Source organism: Berghia stephanieae, chromosome 5 (assembly GCF_034508935.2).
Source record: "Berghia stephanieae isolate SIO BIC M18660-M18661 chromosome 5, UCSD_Bste_1.3, whole genome shotgun sequence".
Lineage (NCBI taxonomy): Eukaryota > Metazoa > Mollusca > Gastropoda > Nudibranchia > Aeolidiidae > Berghia > Berghia stephanieae.
The window spans coordinates 68,585,272-68,605,271 of record NC_088364.1 but is presented as its reverse complement, the minus strand read 5'-3'; the positions used below and the strand labels follow the sequence as shown (position 1 = coordinate 68,605,271).

At 37.8% G+C, this 20,000-nt stretch overlaps 1 protein-coding gene across 4 annotated transcripts in view; it reads left to right on the top strand.

The window, feature by feature from the left end:
• The window catches only part of LOC144973502 (uncharacterized), a 113,598-nt gene that overhangs the window by 30,899 nt on the left and 62,699 nt on the right, over positions 1-20,000 (top strand). For 2 of the 4 annotated variants that reach the window (XM_078916008.1, XM_078916007.1), the window contains exon 1: positions 14,692-14,767. The exons of the other annotated variants lie outside the window; for them this stretch is intronic. The gene's annotated coding sequence lies outside the window, so the exon portion shown is untranslated. Of the gene's footprint in view, positions 1-14,691; positions 14,768-20,000 lie in introns of those variants that run through there. 4 annotated transcript variants of the gene reach the window in all.

Sequence of the window (20,000 nt, the reverse complement as noted above, 5' to 3'; positions counted from 1 at the left end):
GAAGAAGAAAGAGAAGAAGAAAAGAAGAAGAAAGAAGAAGAAGAAGAAGAAGAAGAAGAAGAAGAAGAAGAAGAAGAAGAAGAAGAAGAAGAAGAAGAGAAGAAAGAAGAAGAAGAAAGAAGAAGAAGAAAGAAGAAGAAGAAGAGAAGAAGAAGAAGAAGAAAGAAGAAGAAGAAGAGAAGAAGAAGAAGAAGAAGAAGAAGAAGAAAGAAGAAGAAGAGAGAAGAAGAAAGAAGAAAGAAGAAAGAAGAAGAAGAAGAAAGGAAGAAGAAGAAGAAGAAGAAGAAAGAAGAAGAAGAGAAAAGAAGAAGAAGAAGAAGAAGAAGAAGAAGAAGAGAGAAGAAGAAGAAGAAGAAGAAAAGAAGAGAAGAAGAAGAGAAGAAGAAGAAGAAGAAGAAGAAGAAGAAGAGAAGAAGAAGAAGAAGAAGAAGAAGAAGAAGAAGAAGAAGAAGAAGAAGAAGAAGAGAGAAGAAGAAGAAGAAGAAGAGAAGAAGAAGAAGAAGAAGAGAAGAGAAGAAGAAGAAGAAGAGAAAGAAGAAGAAGAAGAAGAAGGAAGAAGAAGAGAAGAGAAGAAGAAGAAGAAGAAGAAGAAGAAGAAGAAGAAGAGAAGAAGAAGAAGAAGAAGAGAAGAAGAAAGAAGAGAAGAAGAAGAAGAAGAAGAAGAAGAAGAAGAAGAAGAAGAAGAAGAAGAAGAGAAGAAGAAGAAGAAGAAGAAGAAGAAAGAGAGAGAAGAAGAAAGAAGAAGAAGAAGAAGAAAGAAGAAGAAGAAGAAAGAAGAAGAGAAGAAGAAGAAGAAGAAAGAAGAAGAAGAAGAAGAAGGAAGAAGAGAAAGAAGAAGAAGAAGAGAAGAGAAGAAGAAGAAGAAGAAGAAGAAGAAGAAGAAGAAAGAAGAAGAAAGAAGAAGAAGAAGAAGAGAAGAAGAAGAGAAGAGGAAGAAGAAGAAGAAGAAAGAAGAAGAAGAAGAAGAAGAAGAAGAAAAGAAGAAGAAGAAGAAGAAGAAGAAGAAGAAGAAGAAGAAAGAAGAAGAAGAAGAAGAAGAAGAAGAGAAGAAGAAGAAGAAGAAGAAGAAGAAAGAAGAAGAAGAAGAAGAAGGAAGAAGAGAAAGAAGAAGATAAGAAGAAGAAGAAGGAAGAGAAGAGAAGAAGAAAGAAGAAGAAAGAAGAAGAAGAAGAAAGAAAGAAGAAGAAGAAGAAGAGAAGAAGAAGAGAAGAGAGAAGAAGAAGAAGAAGAAGAAGGAAGAAGAAGAAGAAGAAGAAGAAAGAAGAAGAAGAAAGAAGAAGAAGAAGAAGAGAAAGAAGAAGAAGAAAGAAGAAGAAGAAGAAAGAAGAAGAAGAAGAAGAAGAAGAAGAAGAGAAGAAGAAAGAAGAAGAAGAAGAAGAAGAGAAGAAGGAAGAGAAAGAAGAAGAAGAAGAAGAGAGAAGAAGAGAAGAAGAAGAAGATAGAAGAAGAAGAAGAAGAAGAAGAAGAAGAAGAAGGAAGAAAGAAGAAGAAGAAAGAGAGAAGAAGAAGAAGAAGAAGAAGAAGAAGAAGAAGAAGAAGAAGAAGAAGAAGAAGAAGAAGAAGAAGGGAGTTAAACCAACAACAAAGTGAAAGGGGATCATGAAAGAGTAGTTAAAGAGTCTCTCGCCGTCTTTTTCAGACAGTGGCCAGTCATAAAAATGACCATGGTCCAGTGGTCTCTGATAAAGAACGTCAAGTTCAGATGAAGCCAACGAGGCGATGAGATTCCTACGTGGAATTAAAAAGGGATAAAAGAACAAGGGGAAATTGCCAGGGATAGGCATGGACTAAGTCGTACTTGAGGCAACACGGATTATCTGTCTTGAGGACCGGTTTGGTTTTTGTTGTTTGGGTGTGTAGGTGGGATTGTATGTGCATAAGTGTGTGTGTGTGTGTGTGTGTGTGTGTGTGTGAATTGGATTCAATAGTCTGATGTCACGTCGCCCAGCAACGGCGGCCATCGTGGTTCTAAACAAAGAAAATCGGTACTTTTTATTCTTCATGCTGGCTAGAACTTTTCATATGTCTTGTGGTCAGAATGTGTAAAAGTCAAAACATGATCAGATTTACAATGCTTTTTTTCCTCTGGATACGCTTTGAAAGAAATATTTCATAAGGGTGTCCGCCATTGTTCTGATAGTTTAGAGCCAGTTACGACTGTTGAAGCTTATTGAAATGAAATGAAATGAATACATTATTTATTGTAAGTAAAAATACATAATGTTATGCATACATCTTTTTATACCAAACAACTATCTAGTAACAATGACAACGAAATATAAAGATAATAATAATTTGAAAAAATAGTGATGTATGTTTTCTTAATAAAATCTGATTTTAAATCAGTAAGCCCTTTAAGGCTTTTCACTGACATATAAGAATTTTAAAAAAATACTTTGCACATAAATCAAATTATACATAAATATTGTCATTCCAAATTCCTCACTTGCGCTTTATCTCTCTCTTTGACTTTTTTAAAAATATTGTGATCAAGGCATCTAAATGGCATTTTATCGGAGTTATTTAGATGCCGAAAACTGAGATTATAGAGCTTGGGTTAAGTGCGACTATGTACGACACTCGCCTTCAGACCCGAAGGTCCATTGTTCGAGTCCCGCTCTGAGCGGCAAATAGTTGAGTCCTTGGAAAAGGCATTTTAATAGATTGGTCATTTATTAGCTAAGGTAATAACAAAATTATATATAATATTATATATATATATATATATATATATATATATATATATATATATATATATAAGTATCATCTTTCTGGTTGTATGTATCAGAAAGAGGCCGTTACGGTTTCTGGGACATGTGTGGAGAAGAGACGGAGAAGAAAAGTTGGTAACATCTGGGATGATCGAAGGCCCAGATTAAAAGATTGGTCAAATTATTAACTATGCTTACTTACTTAATCCTCTTCGGGCCTTGAGGCACATAGGGCATCCACCAGACATCTCCGTTTTTTGCGATCGGCTGCTTTTGCGGTGGCTGTATTCCAGGACACGCCTGCTGCTTCCTTTAATTCTTTCTCCATGGTCCTTCGCCAGGTTTCTTTGGGTCTTCCCCGCTTTCGCTTCCCATTTTTGCTGTCCAATAAAGTGACCCTTTTTCCATTCTGGCCACATGGCCCAGCCAACGCCATCTTCTTCTTTTTATTTGGCTTTCAATGCTAGTGCAGTTTATAAGAAAATGCTATATATATTTCGACATAGCATTTAAGATTGTTTGTGATTTGTTACACAACTATCACTTCACAACTGCGTATGACTCGCAATGAAATTAATGTACATACTGCGTTCTCTGACAAAACCCATATTTAAAAATTTGGCCATAAAACTCGTCCTTCAAATATCCATCGATTTAAATGACCCTCATCTTGGCAAAAACTCTCAAACCTGGAACTTCGCAAAGTCGCAGGTTTCAGAGTTTTTGCCAAGATGAGGGTCATTTAAATCGATGGATATTTGAAGGACGAGGTTTCTGGCCAAATTTTTGATATACGAGTTTTTTTTCTAAAGTACGTCATTTAACTGGTTAAACAAGATTGCTGATATTACAGATTTTCAGTTGCAGTGTTTAACCCTTTAATGGCGGACTGAGAATATATTCAGATATGTGAATGGAGCAGGCACTTATTTTACACTATGTAATTATTCTTACAGCCTATACTATTATTATACTATATATACCTATTACCAAATTTTACTTTACCACATTATATTTACGTATATTATGTTTATGTATGTATCATTGTCGGCATTTTATATGTCTGTACAAACATTTCCTTTTGGATGAATAAAGTACATTATTATAATAACAAGAAATGAAGTAGAAAAAATCAATATAATAATAAATGAGCTTTATATAGCGCAATATCCACTAAACGTGCTCACAGCGCTTTAAAAAGGATTCCCTGGCCAACAGCAACATTTAACATTTAAGACGGGTCACGGAAGCCTGTTAGGCGATATGACATTTTATTTTTCGTACAGAGACAACACTGTTAACGGCCAGGTACTCATTTTACACCTGAGTACGGTGAGAGAATGTGAGTAAAGAGCCTTCGCCAAGGACTCAACTATGCGCTGAGCGAGGCTCGAACCCAGGACCTTCCGATCCGAAAGCGAGTGTCATACCACTAGACCACATAGCCGAACTAAAGTGCCAGAAGACAACAGAGAATAAAAACTTTGCGGCATCATTTTTAGATGAAGGCATGAAGGAATAGAGATTATAATCTATCAAACAAACGTCCGATGTCAACAGGCATCGCTCACGTTCTCCAAGATAAGCAAATGGTGGGTCAATAATATTAAAAATGAGCTTTTTTTATATAGCGCATTATCCACTAAATGTGCTCAAAGCGCTTTACTAGGTGTCCCTGGTCAACAGAAACATTTAACATGTAGGACGGGACATAACGCCTGTTAAGCGATATTACAATTTTTCGGACAAAGACAACGCTGTTAACAGCCAGGTACTCATTTTACACCTGAATACGGTGAGAGAATGTGAGTAATGATGATTTTCCAAGGACTCAACTATGCGCCGAGCCCGAGGCTCGAACCTGGGACCTTCCGATCCGAAAGCGAATGTCATACCACTAGACCACATAGCCGCACCTAAGGAAAAAAAGCGAAAGTACTCAAAACAGGGTACGAATCACATACATCCCAGTCACGGTCTAATTATGCCTTAACCACTCGGTCACTTCGGCTCGTTTTACGTTTTTATCAAGATAAATAAATGATACAATTTGGGATTAGGTTAGAATAAGCCCGAATCCTAGCATGATAAGGGTTAATGTTTGACCAACACAAGAGCGAAAGACACGTCTTGAGCAAACTTTTGATACTTGGTGACAACATATTAGTTCTATAACTTTCCAACACTTGAAAACTGGTGGTTTGTGGAAAATAGAATGTTTGCAAATGTAGAATAAAATATACGGTCTATATATATATAGGAAATAGATATTATATCCTTTTTTTATCTCCTCTTTCTTTTTTTTCTTTTTTTTTTTTTTTTTTTTTTTTTTGTTTTGTTTTGTTTTTTTGTTTTTTTGTTGTTTTTTTTTTTGTTGTTCTTGATATTATAAAAGTTGCGTAAAGGTATTTGTCGACGTGTACTTATTTGCAGGTCTGATAACTAAATTTGTTATGGGCTCATCGTTGTAATGGAAATACTCTCAAACCAACGCATGATATTCCCCATCACAACAATGTTAAACCAAGCATATAATTAATTGCGTCGAACTGTCAGACCTGCGATTATGTGCACCTAGGTATTTTCACATTCCATATTTAGTGTTAAAGGAGATAGCAATACTCTTCAATAGTCGTAACGTCACTTCCTTCCTAATGACGCATAGTAACTTAGTAACACTGGCTCTAAACTATCGGGACAATGGCGAACGCCCGTATGAAATATTTCTCCGACAAGCATAAAACCGTTTCCAGATGAAAAAAAAAACCCATAAATTTGATCATGTTTTGACTTTTACACATTCTGATCACAAGGCATATGAAAAGGGAATGAAAAGTTCTAGCCAGCATGAAGAATAAAAAGTAATGATTTTCTTTGTTTAGAACCAAGATGGCCGCCGTTGCCGGGTGGCGTGACATCAGACTACTGAATCCTATTGTTGTAGGCGTCGTTGATTTTGTATTGTAAGATATTAAATTTGTTTACGATTTTTGACCTTCTCAAATCATACGCAATTTATTCCTCGTAAAGATAGTTCGAAGATGACGTCACTCATGTCTTATTATGCCTCATTATTGTTTTTTGCCATCCTCGTTTATGAGTATTTCTCACTAAACTGTATTAACCAGACTATAAACCTTCAAGGTTACACACAGTTTTGTGTGTTGGCCAGTTTTACTTCCGGATGGCAATGTTGTGAACTTTTAAGCCAGTACATACTATCTATATTGGATTTTTTTTTTTTTTTGTCAGATTTTATATAGAGCAATATTATCTAAACGTGCTCAAAGCGCTATACAAAGGGTCCCTGACCAACAGCAACTCGTAACATGTAAACCAAGACATGTCGCCTGTTAGGCAATATTGCATTTTTCCCCCGACAGAGACAACGCTGTTAACGGTAACATATTTTACATCTGAGTACGGTGAGAGAATGTGAGTAAAGAGCCTTTTCCAAGGTTTACATTATGACGACTGTCCGAGAGGCGTGGTTATCTAAGTATTGTCATATCGCCCCTCAAGCGTCATGTCTTGTCCTACATGTTAAATGCTGCTGTTAACATAGGAAACCTTGTTATAGATAGCTTTGCATGTGTATGAGTGTTTGTAGTGAAAGAAATACAATACCTCTTCACACGGAGAAATCCTTTATTAGTTCATTCGACACAGTGAAGTGATTGATGATGTAACACTGTGTCACTAAATGACCTCTAGTAACCTTTGCTCATGGAGAGGTTACCATGAATTTGCACTTTTTGAACCACTTTCGCCCTTCTCATAAACACAGTCTCTTACAGACACACACACACACACACACACACACACATACACATGCACACACGTCCATTCATACACAACGATAGAGAGAGAGACACACAGAGAGAGAGAGAGATATATATATAGATAGATAGAGAGAGAATTAGAAAATAGAGCTAATTGAAATTCTGTTGTATCCGAAATATCATGATTGTTCTATGAAAAACATTTGCCCTTTAACCTTTGATAAATACATCAAAGGTAATGCAAACCAGTGGCCGCTCCAAGATCGATGACTAACCTTTGACCTATATCCTGACCCAATGTCGTACCGACACGATTCACACTGGAACTCTCACATTAACTAAGTAAGCCCTTTAAAATGGCTATGGTAATCCCGGATAGAGCCGCTCGTGACGTATTGTGCACGTTATACAGTCATATTTCACGCATGACTGATTCTGACTTTGATATACTGTTACACTTCACGAATAGTTTACCAAGAGTTCTCTATAAAATTTTCGGGTCTACGCTCAATAGATAATAAAATAAGAAAATGATAAAATTCCATTTATTCATCCCACAGGGGAAATTTGTCTCTGGCATTTTGACGTCATTTTTTGGTCAGTGTCAGGCCGTAGCCATCGTTAACTTATAGCCTGACACCGTGGCCTTCGTAAAGTTATGGCCTGACAATGACCAAAAAAAATGACGTCAAACTGCCAGTCTTTTGCTACAAAAGAAAACAAACCGTGAGTTGAATTCAATAGTTCAACCAATGAAATGACTTGTTTCCATGAGCTCTACTAACGACAACTCACTAATGACGTCAAACTGCCAGTCCTTTTGGATTTCAGTGTCAGACTATAGATAGAATGCGCTTGGCCAAGGAGTTCACAACATTGCCATCCGGAAGTATAACGGACCAACACACAAACTCTGTGTAACCATGAACTTTTATAGTCTGGTTAATACAGTTTAGTGAGAACAACTCACAAACGCGGATGGCAAAAACAATAACAAAGGCCTGAGTGACGTCATCTTCGAACTATCTATAACAGAACGAGGGATACGCTGACACTGACCAAAAAATGACGTCAAAATGCCAGTATTTGGCCACAAAAGAAAACAAATCGTGAATTGTATTCTACAGTTCAACCAACCAATGGGACCACTTTTTTCCATGAGCACTACTAACGACAACTCACTCGGCGGTGCAAAAACCAAATAATGACGTCAAAATGCCAGTCTTTTTTGGTTTCAGCAGTTGCAGGCTATAACTTAACGATGGCTACGATGTCAGGCTTTAAGTTAACGATGGCTACGGCCTGACACGTTCATGCACCGTCTTGTGTGTGGTCGTGAGCACTGTGATCCCATTGGTTGAACTATTGAATGCAACTCACGAATTGTTTTCTTTTGTTTACTTATATTAATTTGACGTCATTTTTTTTTGTCAGCGTCAGACCATGGCCATCGTTATGTTATAGCCTGACACTGGTTTGACGTCATTATTTGGTTTTTGCACCGCCTAGTGAGTTGTCGTTAGTAGTGCTCATGGAAACAAGTTATTTCATTGGTTGAACTATTGAATACAACTCACGATTTGTTTTCTTTTGTGGCAAAAGACTGGCATTTTGACGTCATTTTTTGGTCAATGTCAGGCTATTACTTTACGAAGGCTACGCTCTGACATGCCATACATGGCATTTGGAGATATTCGATAATAAATAAAACCCCATTATCGATCGATCCGTTGAGATCACACACACACACACCACACACCAACAACCCCCCCCCCCCCCCCCCCCCCCGAGCCCCGCCCCGCCGCCCGCCCCTCCTACCATTAACAAGAATCACACAAGAATCTGTCCACGTCGTCACGCATGATTGAGTCTGTGACGAAACAAGATTGAAAGATCGTGACTCTCACAATCCCAGACCCTCTCCATTTCATAATATGTCGCCTACATGTAACGGTGTCCTTGTCCCTCCAAAAATAGCTGTAGCTTAAATAAAATACAATAAAAACGACAAAAAGGAGAGCAAGACAACTCCCCCCCCCCCCCGCCCCAAAAAAAAGAACAAAAAAAAACCCCAAAAAACTAAGCAAACAAAAATAAAAAGACTAGAAAGAAAAACAAACAACACAAAATATCAACAACAAAAAACATAACAAAAACAAATAACAAATAAACCCCAAAACAAAACAAAAACTAAATCGAGCAAACAAAAAAAACAAAAACAAACAAAAAAAAACAAACAAAAAAACCAAAGAAAAACAATGTGTAACCTTTAACGTTTATATTCTGATTAATACAATTAAGTGCGAACTACTCATAAAAATGGTTGGCTAAAAACAATAACAAAAAGCAGAGTGACGTCAATTTAGTTCTATCGATAGAACGAAGATGACGTCACTCATGTCTTTGTTCTCGTTTTTAACCAACCATTTTTATGAGTATTTCTCTCTAAACTGTATTAATTAGACTATAAACGTTTAAAGGTTACATATAAGTGTGTGTGTGTGTGTGTGTGTGTGTGTGTGTGTGTGTGTGTAGGTACGTTATATCCGGCTGGCGGATGTTGTGAGCTATTTGGCTGAGAGCAAAGCATCAATAAATAGGAACCAGTTTTTGGACATCACACTTTTCTTCCCTATAGATAGAATGAAGATGACGTCACTCAGGTCTTTGTTATTGTTTTTTGCCACTCATGTATATGAGTAATTCTCACTTAACTGTATTATCGAGACTATAAAAGTTCATGGTTACAACAGAGTTTTGTGTGTTGGTCCGTTTTACCTCCGGCTCCGGATGGCAATATTGTGAGCTTCTTAGCCAAGCGCATTCTATATATTGGCAGAGGCTTGTTAACTGTCTACCCCTTGGTGACAGAGTAGGGGAAGGGGGAGGGGGGGGGGTCGCACGTGCCGCATTGCCAATCAATACATCGGGCAATTTCGATTTTTATTGATATTGATATTGAAATTGTCTCTGTTTCGATCTGCAAATTCTACCCGCCCGGCGAACTGGTGCGTAAACCGGTTTTTTTAAATCGTTGAAACTAGAATGGATTAATTTCCGATATGGATGGTGATATCGATAACACAACAATGGAATCGATACTAGCTTTTGTTGCGAATGGATTTTGTTTCGTCTGTCTGTCTGTCTGTGTGTTTGTTTGTTTGTTTATTTGTCTCTTTGTTATTGTGTGTGCGTGTATTATTCTTTTTTTTTTTGGTGCAGCTTGTGGGGGGGGGGGGGGGTGGAGTTGTATGTTAGCTTTTTGTTTTGTTCTGTTTTTCTTTTGTTTGTTGAATATATTTTGAAGTAAGAATAGTTCTAAGTATCATTTGATATGTTTTCGGACCTTGAGTCAGCGTGCCAATAAGGGTCACCCATCCCCTCAAAACGGTGTTATGCCGGGGTGAACCAGATGCTGGTATGTAGTTATTATAAAATTGACGTCACTCAACTCTTTGTCATTGTTCTTAGAAAAGCCATTTTGGTGATTAGTTATCTGTTAAGTATTATTATATCAAACGGACTATTAAAGTTCAAGGTTACACATAGTATAATTTATTGCGTGTCCAAAATTATATCCGATTGTCGGATGTTGTGAGTATTTTCATCATCATCATCATCATCATCATCATCATCATCATCATCATCATCATTGCCTTTTTCACCTTGGGTCAGGGTATAGGCCAGACAAACAGTTTCCATCCTTCTCTATCCTGAGCTAACTTTTTTATCTCATTCCATGTCTTATCACTTCTTTGTATAGATAGTATGCGCTTGGCTAAGAAGCTCATAACATTGCCATCCGGAAGTATAACGGACCAACACACAAAACTGTGTGTATCCATGGACGTTTATAGTTGGGTTAATACAGTTCAGTGAGCATTACTCATAAACGCGGATGGCAAAAATCAATAACAAAGACCTGAGTGACGTCATCTTCGAACTATCTATATCAGCTTCTTTAATTCTTCTCCATGTTCCTCGTGAGTATTTTACCTACATGCATAGCATCAATACAGTTTAAATGACGGGAATTGTGACGTCACGAGTCACATTTTGAAATTCTATTTTTAGTATCTAAACCACCCCTTGCACAATACCGACGTGTACACATATGCAGGCCTGACAGGTCTGATCACTGTCACCTATCCGGCTACTGACACCGATCACTATTGCTTGACCTCTATGACAAGATGAGACACCGTACCACTGACCGAACCACACAATTACAATAATACTGTTTTGAGCCCGGGGGCCGCATATGTGGAGTGGTTCAGTCTAACGTTTTACATCGAATTGTCACGATTTGAATCACAACGTAAACAAAACACCTCGAAGTGTTAGAATAGGCTTCAACAGTCATGACGTCACTTCCCTCGTAATGATGCATAGTAACTTAGTAACTGGTTCTAAGCTATCGGAACAATGGCGGACGCCCTTATGAAATTTTTCTCCGACGAGCCTAAAAGTGTATCCAGAGGAGAAAAACATTATAAATCTGATCATGTTTTGACTTTTATACATTCTGATCACATGACATTTGAAAAAGTTCTAGCCAGCATGAAGAATAAAAAGTACCGATTTTCTTTTGTTAAGAACCGAGCTGCTCGTTGCTGGGCGGACATCAGACTATTGAATCCAATAGCTGCCTCCAAAAAGTGCATCGCCGCAAACAGAGCTGGGGCGAGGTGACTTGTTCAATCAAGGCCACACAACGCAGCAGGTATTCGAACTCTGTACCTTTTGGGTCCGAAGCAACGACCGTACGTACCGCTGAGCCACGCTGCCCCCTACACGTTGGTAAAGGTCAATACTCTTCAACAGACGTAACGTCACTTCCTTCCTTATGACGCATGGTAACTTAGTAACACTGGCTCTAAACTATCGGAACAATGGCGGACGCCCGTATGAAATATTTCCCCGGCCAGCATACAAGCGTATCCAGAGGAAAAAAAACATAAATTTGATCATGTTTTGTCTGATCACAAGGCATATGAAAAGTTCTAGCCAGCATGAAGAATAAAAAGTAATGATTTTCTTTGTTTAGAACCAAGATGACCGCCGTTGCCGGGCGGCGTGACATCAGACTATTGAATCAAATTGATTCCAGGAGAGAAATATTTCATATCATATTTGTTTAGCATAATATATACAAACAGTCGTGCTCTTTCTGTCTCTTTTGAAAACGTTTTATTTAAATCCTGTATCTTGACAGACAATGTCACGAAACAATAATTTATGACTCGATTATGCAAATTTCACTGCTTGAAGCTAGATTAAATAAATAAAAACTATCAAATGGTATTGAAACTTGATTGATATATTTTAGTGAGAACCAGGGCATCAATCTATAGATAGAACGAAGATGGCGTCATTCTGGTCTTTGTTATTGTTTTTTGCCATCCGCGTTTATGAGTAATTCTCACTGAACTGTATTAACCAGACTATAAACGTTCAAGATTACACATAGTTTTGTGTGTTGATCTGTATATATAGATAGTATGCAGATGACGTCACTCAGGCTTTTGTTATTGTTTTTGCCATCCGCGTTTGTGAGTTGTTCTCACTAAACTGTATTAACCAGACTATAAAAGTTCATGGTTACACAGAGTGTGTGTGTTGGTCCGTTATACTTCCGGATGGCAATGTTGTGAACTCCTTGGCCAAGCGCATTCTATCTATAAGATGTCCTAGGTGAGAACTAATCGCCCAATAACAAAGAGCTGAGTAACATTCTATAACCAGGTATTCTGCTTTAATCTAAAAGAACAAGTTTTAAAATTTTGGTCAGAAAACTCGTCCTCCAATCAATCGATCAATTGAAATGACCCTCATCTTATCAAAAACTCTCAAACCAGAGACTTCCTCGGGAGTGGGTGATTTAAATGATGGACACTTGAAGGAAGAGTTTTCTGGCCAAAATTTTAGAAGCGTGTTTTTTTTCTTTGTCTGTTAATATATCCTCTAAACGTGATCAAAGCGCTTTACCAGGGTACCTGACCAACAGCAACACGTAACATGTAGAACGAGACATGACGCCTGGTAGGCGATATTACATTTTTTTTTCGACAGAGACAACGCTGTTAACTCTCTCCTTACCGGCCACTTTCCGTATCGTCCCCAAAACTTCACGCACGATCTATACAAAAATATATTTTTTTCACTCAAACACAAAATCTTTATGTTCTTGCTATACATATTTCTTTCTGCTAAACGAACACAGTGTTAATATAATTTAGCTATGGCAAACATTTTTGTTCAAATATTATGATGTACAAAAGAAATTGGAATGAGCAAAATATTGGCTCATCGTATCAAATGTGACGATTTTCCTATGGGTGGTAAGGAAAGGGTTAACGGACAGGTACTCATTTTACATCTAAGTACGGTGAGAGAATGTGAGTAAAGAGCCTTTTCAAAGGACTGAACTATGCTCCGAACGATGCTCGAACCCAGGACCTTCAGATTCGAAAGCGAGTGTCATACCACAAGACCACTTAACCGCACGAGTTACCATATATGTCAGTCTTTGGTGTTATTCTGGTCGTGTCTCCGGTTTTCTTATAGAATTCCAAAATAGAATAGAATATTTATGACGACATCGGAGCGACAACAATATCAGGACATTTTGTGGCACAGTAGTTTTTGTTCAGGATTTCTATGTATGTATGGAGAAAATACCGTAATAGTCACAATGTCACTTGTACTACGTGCGGCTATGTGGTCTAGTGGTATGACACTCGCTTTCGGATCGGAAGGTCCTGGGTTCGAGCCTCGCGTTCGACGCATAGTTGAGTCCTTGGAAAAGGCTCTTTACTCACATTCTCTCACCGTACTCAGGTGTAAAATGAGTACCTGGCCGTTAACAGCGTTGTCTTTGTCCGAAAAATTGTGATATCGCCTAACAGGCGGCATGTCCCGTCCTACATGTTGAATGTTGCTGTTGACTAGGGATCCCTTGTAAAGCGCTTTTCAGATTCGAAAGCGAATGTCATACCACAAGACCACTTAGCCGCACAATGTCACTTGTACTTGTACGACATACTGGTGTTTTGATGAGAATCACAGCTGGACACCACCACCCCACACCACGAGCGACTTGGAAAATGTTGATTGTTTTGGTCGAATGGAATGCCGTATTATATATTATAGTATTGTATAGGTCGTGGTACTTATTATACGTACAAGTCTCACCAATTCAATACGACGACCACCACTACGACTACTACAACCACGACCACAAATTCCACCAATTCAATACGACGAGGGGTCCCTGGTCAACAGCAACATTTAACATGTAGGACGAGACATGACGCCTGTTAGGCGATGTTACACTTTTTCGGACAAAGACAATGCTGTTAACGGCCAGGTACTCATTTTACACCTGAGTACGGTGAGAGAATGTGAGTAAAGAGTCTTTTCCAAGGACTCAACTATGCGTCGAGCTAGGCTCGAACCCAGGACCTTCAGATTCGAAAGCGAATGTCATACCACATGACCACTTAACCGCACAATGTCACTTGTACTACATACATACTGGTGTTTTGATGAGAATCACAGCTGGACACCACCACCCCACACCACGAGCGACTTGGAAAATGTTGATTGTTTTGGTCGAATGGAATGCCGTATTATATATTATAGTATTGTATAGGTCGTGGTACTTATTATACGTACAAGTCTCACCAATTCAATACGACGACCACCACTACGACTACTACTACAACCACGACCACAAATTCCACCACGACCAATTCCTATACTATGCCATCCTCTAATACCACGATTACCACGGGGTGTGGTGGTGGGTACAGAATACAGAACACTGTGGGTTTCTGTGGGTGTGTAGTTGACCAGATTAACTCACTCAGTCCTAGAGATTTTTACTACTTTTCTAAATTGGAAAAACTGTATTAAAATGAGCAGGTACATAGACGTCTAGATGGTTTTATTCAACTATCATTAACATGTAAAAACTAAAAACATTAGCTTTGATACTACGCCTATAATTTGTCTCAGAAACATGTAAATAAATAGGCATGGGGTAAAAGTAACCCGGGGGTAAACTACGGATATAGTCGGTGTTAGGGTTGAGTGAGTGAAAAAGGCTTGGTTAGGCTTAGAGATTTGTGGTGGAACGTCATTGTCCCGGTCTTGTCAAAGACATTTAGTTCTGGTATCTCATTCTGTGTCTGTGTATGGAAGGAATGCTGACGATAGCTAGTCAGTCGTAGAGGCTTTTGTCGCTAATAACTGACGACTGGAAACCGAGACGTAATTCAATTTATGTTTTATTTAGCTTTCAATTCGAATGGGAATTTACACTGTGCATATTTCGAATTGCAATGATCCAATACCCAGTATATTTTAGTGTTTGGTCTAACAAGGGCCGAATTGTCTTAAGACTAATATCACAAATAATAGTTTTAGTTCTGGATTTCTGTTTTGAAATAGTCAGTGTCAACATTTGAGATAGCACCTGTTGTTGTTATGGTTTAAATTACGATCGACAATTCGCCGTTTGTGTTTGATTTCGGGATATTTTACTCCTGTTTTCTGTCAGACTATGTTTGTTTGTACTGATATTTCTATTTTCTTGCGGTAAATTTTGGTGCAAAGAGAATGGTGATTCTATTAGAATGTACAGTATAACAGACGCGTTTAAAATAATAACAGATATAGAATTCATCCTCCTATTCATTTCTATTGCTGCTGTTGCATTTGTCTTATACTCCACCTTCTCTTCGTTATCATCATCATCATCATCATCATCATCATCATCATCATCATCATCATCATCATCATCACCATCATCATTCTTCCTCCTTGGCTTCCCTTTTCCCCTCCTCAATCTTCTTATTCTTCTTCTTCTTCTTCCTCTTCTTCTTCTTCTTCTTCTTCTTCTTCTTCTTCTTCTTCTTCTTCTTCTTCTTCTTCTTCTTCTCTTCCTCTTATTTTTCTTCTCCTCTTCCTCTTATTTTTCTTCTTCTCCCTCTTCTTCTTCTTCTTCTTCTTCTTCTTCTTCTTCTTCTTCTTCTTCTTCTTCTTCTTCTTCTTCTTCTTCTTCTTCTATTTCTTCTTCTTCTCATGCTCTCCTTCTCGGTACCCTCCTTCTTCGCTTTCCTCTCCTTCTCCTCTCTCTCTCTCTCTCTCTCTCTCTCTCTCTCTCTCTCTCTCTCTCTCTCTCTCTCTCTCTCTCTCTCTTTCCCTCTCATCTCCTTTTCTCTATCCTCCACCTTATTCCCTGTCTCCTCTCTAACAACCTTACCCCTTGCATTATGTCACATTATTTACAACTAGTTCACCCTTTAATCCTTGATTCCCGGGTTTTAACCAAATCAATATACACCGCCATTCATACCCCTTGGACATCGATTACTATGGCCCAATACTGAGGCGTTTCTGCTGTTTAAATATTATTATCTTTGTATATATATACATATACATACACCTTTTTAACCGTTTACCAATTGTATAATAATCAATATTGCGAAACCAGCATTCTATGCAAAAGGTAGCAAACAATTCCTAGACCCCATTTAGCGCTTCAGATTCAGAATAGATTCTTGTGGCATGGGTCATATACGTAGTTCTGAAAGAACAACTATAATATATTATTTGCCAACTCCAGCTAGGACTATATGTGCTTCGTTATTGAAACTGATTGTCAGGAAGTTTTCTAGCACTTATGCACTAGGTTCAAGATGTCTTTGGCATATTTAAATTCGTCACATTTGCTGGTCTATGATTGGTAGGAAGACGTAATTGGGGGAGGGGGAGAGGAGAGGGAGACTGGTCTATATATGCAAATAGTTGTATTTGTTTTTAATACATGCCAAAACTAGCCAAACGACCGTTCTTGTGAGTGGCATCAACCTATTCTATAAATAATCAACATCAATTTGTTCTATCTGATTCGCATCTGTGATTAGTGTTGATTCCGCAGCGCTACTCCTCTTACAGATTGCCGCAGCTCAGTCTGTCTCCCGGGCTTTTAGAGTCGGAGTTCGATTTAACCCTCTCCTTTCCAGCCATTTTCAAGATTTTCCCCAAAACTTCACACCCAACTAACACAAAAATATATTTTATTATCACTCAGACAAAATAGCAGTAAAATTCTTGCGATACATCATTTTTTAGCAAAACATGCTCTACAACACACTGTTCATTTTCTTTAAATTTTATGATGTACAAAAGAAATTTGAATAGGAAAAATGTTGGTCGTATCGTAACGAATGTGAGGATTTTCCTGCAGTTGGTAAGGAAAGGGTTAATCCAATATGGAAATGTGTGAAAAGAAGTTATATTCCATGTGCGTCTTTATAAATATTATGTGTCAAGTTGGAGAGTAAAATCGAAAACCGAAGGAAAAGAGTTAACAATTATTAAAATTTACAGTCTTGTTTAGGGCTTGATTTATCCGTTTAGTATTTACTGTAATCGACAAGACTGGTCCAGCAGGCTTTTCTTTAACTTGGAATTTCTGCTTGCAAGAATCTTCTCCCCTACATTATGTCAATTGTGTGTTCTGTAGTGTTGTAGATGTTATTGTGTCACATTATCTAGGACATTGTTCTCTCTCTCTCTCTCTCTCTCTCTCTCTCTATATATATATATATATATATATATATATATATATATATATATATATATATATATATCCATCATTTTCACTCATTCATTCATCATTTCATTTAGTTAGAAGTAATATGATTAGTGGGGAAAATAACTTATTTTTGTCTCATTATTAATAGAAGAAAAAAACGATCAAAAAGAAAAAGCAAATCATAATTTTTAAAATTAATTCATCGAAGTGTGAAAATGAACACAAAATAGCACGAGCCACATTTTGTTTGTATCTAATGTGTTGTGTTACAATCAAAGTGTGTTTATTATTGTTGTCTCTGTGTTGCTTGTTGGACCATGGCAATATAATGATTACCTGACGAGACCCTAATGATACGATATACATTTCCTCAGCCGTTCTTTTGGCCTGGAGTCTCTTTTTAACGTGCAATTCATTATTCTCATTCTCAAGACGCTCAGTAAGGCCAATACAACAAACTACATGCAGTAGGTATACACCGACAAAACCTCTTATCTTTCATTTTGCCCGCAATATCTCAGTTGATTGAGCACTCGCTTCACATGCACAGGGACCGAGATCAATCCCGGGTGAAGTCGAGATTTTTTTTTTATCTGACCCCCCCCCCCCCTCCCGGTCCACCAGGTAGGAATTGGGTAGATAGGTCTGTTAAATCTGGCGGAAAGTACTTTTAGTATTTGCGTCCTATCCAAAGGATAGCGGGAAATTGCTACTGTCCGTTTCACACTAGACTATATAAACCTAGATTAATACTTCTTTTCCGCACATCTCCATATTGGATTAAATCGAACTCCGACTCTAAAATCCGAGGACACAGTGAGCTGAGGCAATCTACTTTAATTTTCCCGAAAAAAAATTCATTACATCATAATTTTTAAAACTTGAGCTTCTGTATGGCACAATATCCACCCAATGTCCTCAAAACGCTTTACAAGGAGTCCCAAGCCAACAGCATCACTTTATACACGAAGGACGAGACATGGCGTCAGTAAGGCGCTATGCCAATAATATAAACTATCTTTTTTTTTTTTTTTTTTTGGAAAGAGACAATGCTGTTATCAAGCCAGGTGTTCATTTTATACCTGAGTATGGTGGGAAAATGTGAGAAAACGGAGCTTTTTTTATATAGCGCAATATCCACTACACTTGCTCAATGCGCTTTACCAAAGGGCTCCTGCTCAATAGCAACACGTGACATGAGAACGAGACATGACGGCTGTTAGGCGATATTACATTCTTTCCCCGACAGAGACAACACTGTTAACAACCAGGTACTCATTTTACACCAGAGTACGATGAGAGAATGTGAGTAAAGAGCCTTTTCCAAGGACTCAACTGTGCGCCGAGCGAGGCTCGAAATCAGGACCTTCCGATCCGAAAGCGAGAATTCATAACACAAGACCAAATAGACGCATAGAAAAGAGCCTTTTTCCGAAGGCTAAATTTTGACTCTCCTAGATTAGGACTCGAACCAGTGATTTGCAGGTCCGAAGAAAGCTGTCATACCACATGACCACAAAGCCACATATATGTGATACATATAATGTAATTTATCAAAACAGTATAAAGATGACCCAAAACATTTTACCATTTGAAACATAAAGATTTTAAAGATGTTTTAGCTTTAAGATTTTTTGACAAGTTTAATTCAATTTCAATCTAGTGAACTTATTCGCGTCAAAATGAGAAAAGGCGCTTTATCAGTGTGCAGTCGAATATCCACTTTTGTACATCGAAGTGAAGGAGGCTATGTGGTCTAGTGGTATGACACTCGCTTTCGGATCGGAAGGTCCTGGGTTCGAGCTTCGGTCGTCGCATAGTTGAGTCCATGGAGAAGGCTCTTTACTCACATTCTCCCACCGTACTCAGGTGTAAAATGAGTACCTGGCCGTTAACAGCGTTGTCTCTGTCCCAAAAATGTGTAATATCGCCTGACAGGCGTCATGTCTCGTCCTACATGTTATGTGTTGCTGTTGGCCAGGGACCCCTTGTAAAGCGCTTTGAGCACGTTTAGTGGATATTGCGCTATATAAAAGCTCATTTAAAAAATTAAAAAAAAGCAGGCGAAGTGGCCGGAAGGTCCCGGGTTCGAGCCCCGCTTCAGGCACTTTCGTTTTTTTTTCCTTAGGCAAGATTATTAACCCCCGGTTTGCTCACTTAGAAAACATGGGTGATTCCTGTTGACATCAGATAATATATCATTTGATGGATTATCTATATTCCTTCGTGGAATTCCTAGGAGAGGATATCTTATGATGTCGTGGCGGAAGGACATAATTATTATTTTTTTTTTTTTACAGCGAGGTGAACTTATTATTAGCAAATATGTCCATGTCGTTTTCAAAACATTATAATAAGCGTGCCTAGGTATACAAATGAAACTAACAGTATTGTTGAAAAGTATAATATTGGTGAAACATCGCGTCAAACCGGTTTTATGTCGATATATATATATATATATATATATATATATATATTATATATATATGTATGTAGGTATGTATGTATGTATGTATGTATGTATGTATTTATGGATGTATGTATGTATGTATGTAGTTATGTATGTATGTATGTATGTTTGTATGTATATATGTATGTATGTATGTATGTATGTATGTGTGTATGTATGTGTGTATGTATGTGTGTATGTATGTATGTATGTATGTCTAAGGTATGACATAAAAACTACGAAATAAAAGTGCTCGACTTTAGTATTAGAGGAACGAATATATATATTGAATAACGGGAATGTTATTTATTTATGTTTATTTATAAAAGAGAATTCAGTTATTTTAAATATCAAAATGATCAGAAAAAGGAGAGTTGAGTGTTCTAGGATTTTAAGAGACCAATTACACTCTCTTAAATTAATTTAAATGTCGTCGTAAGCTTTGGATCTTG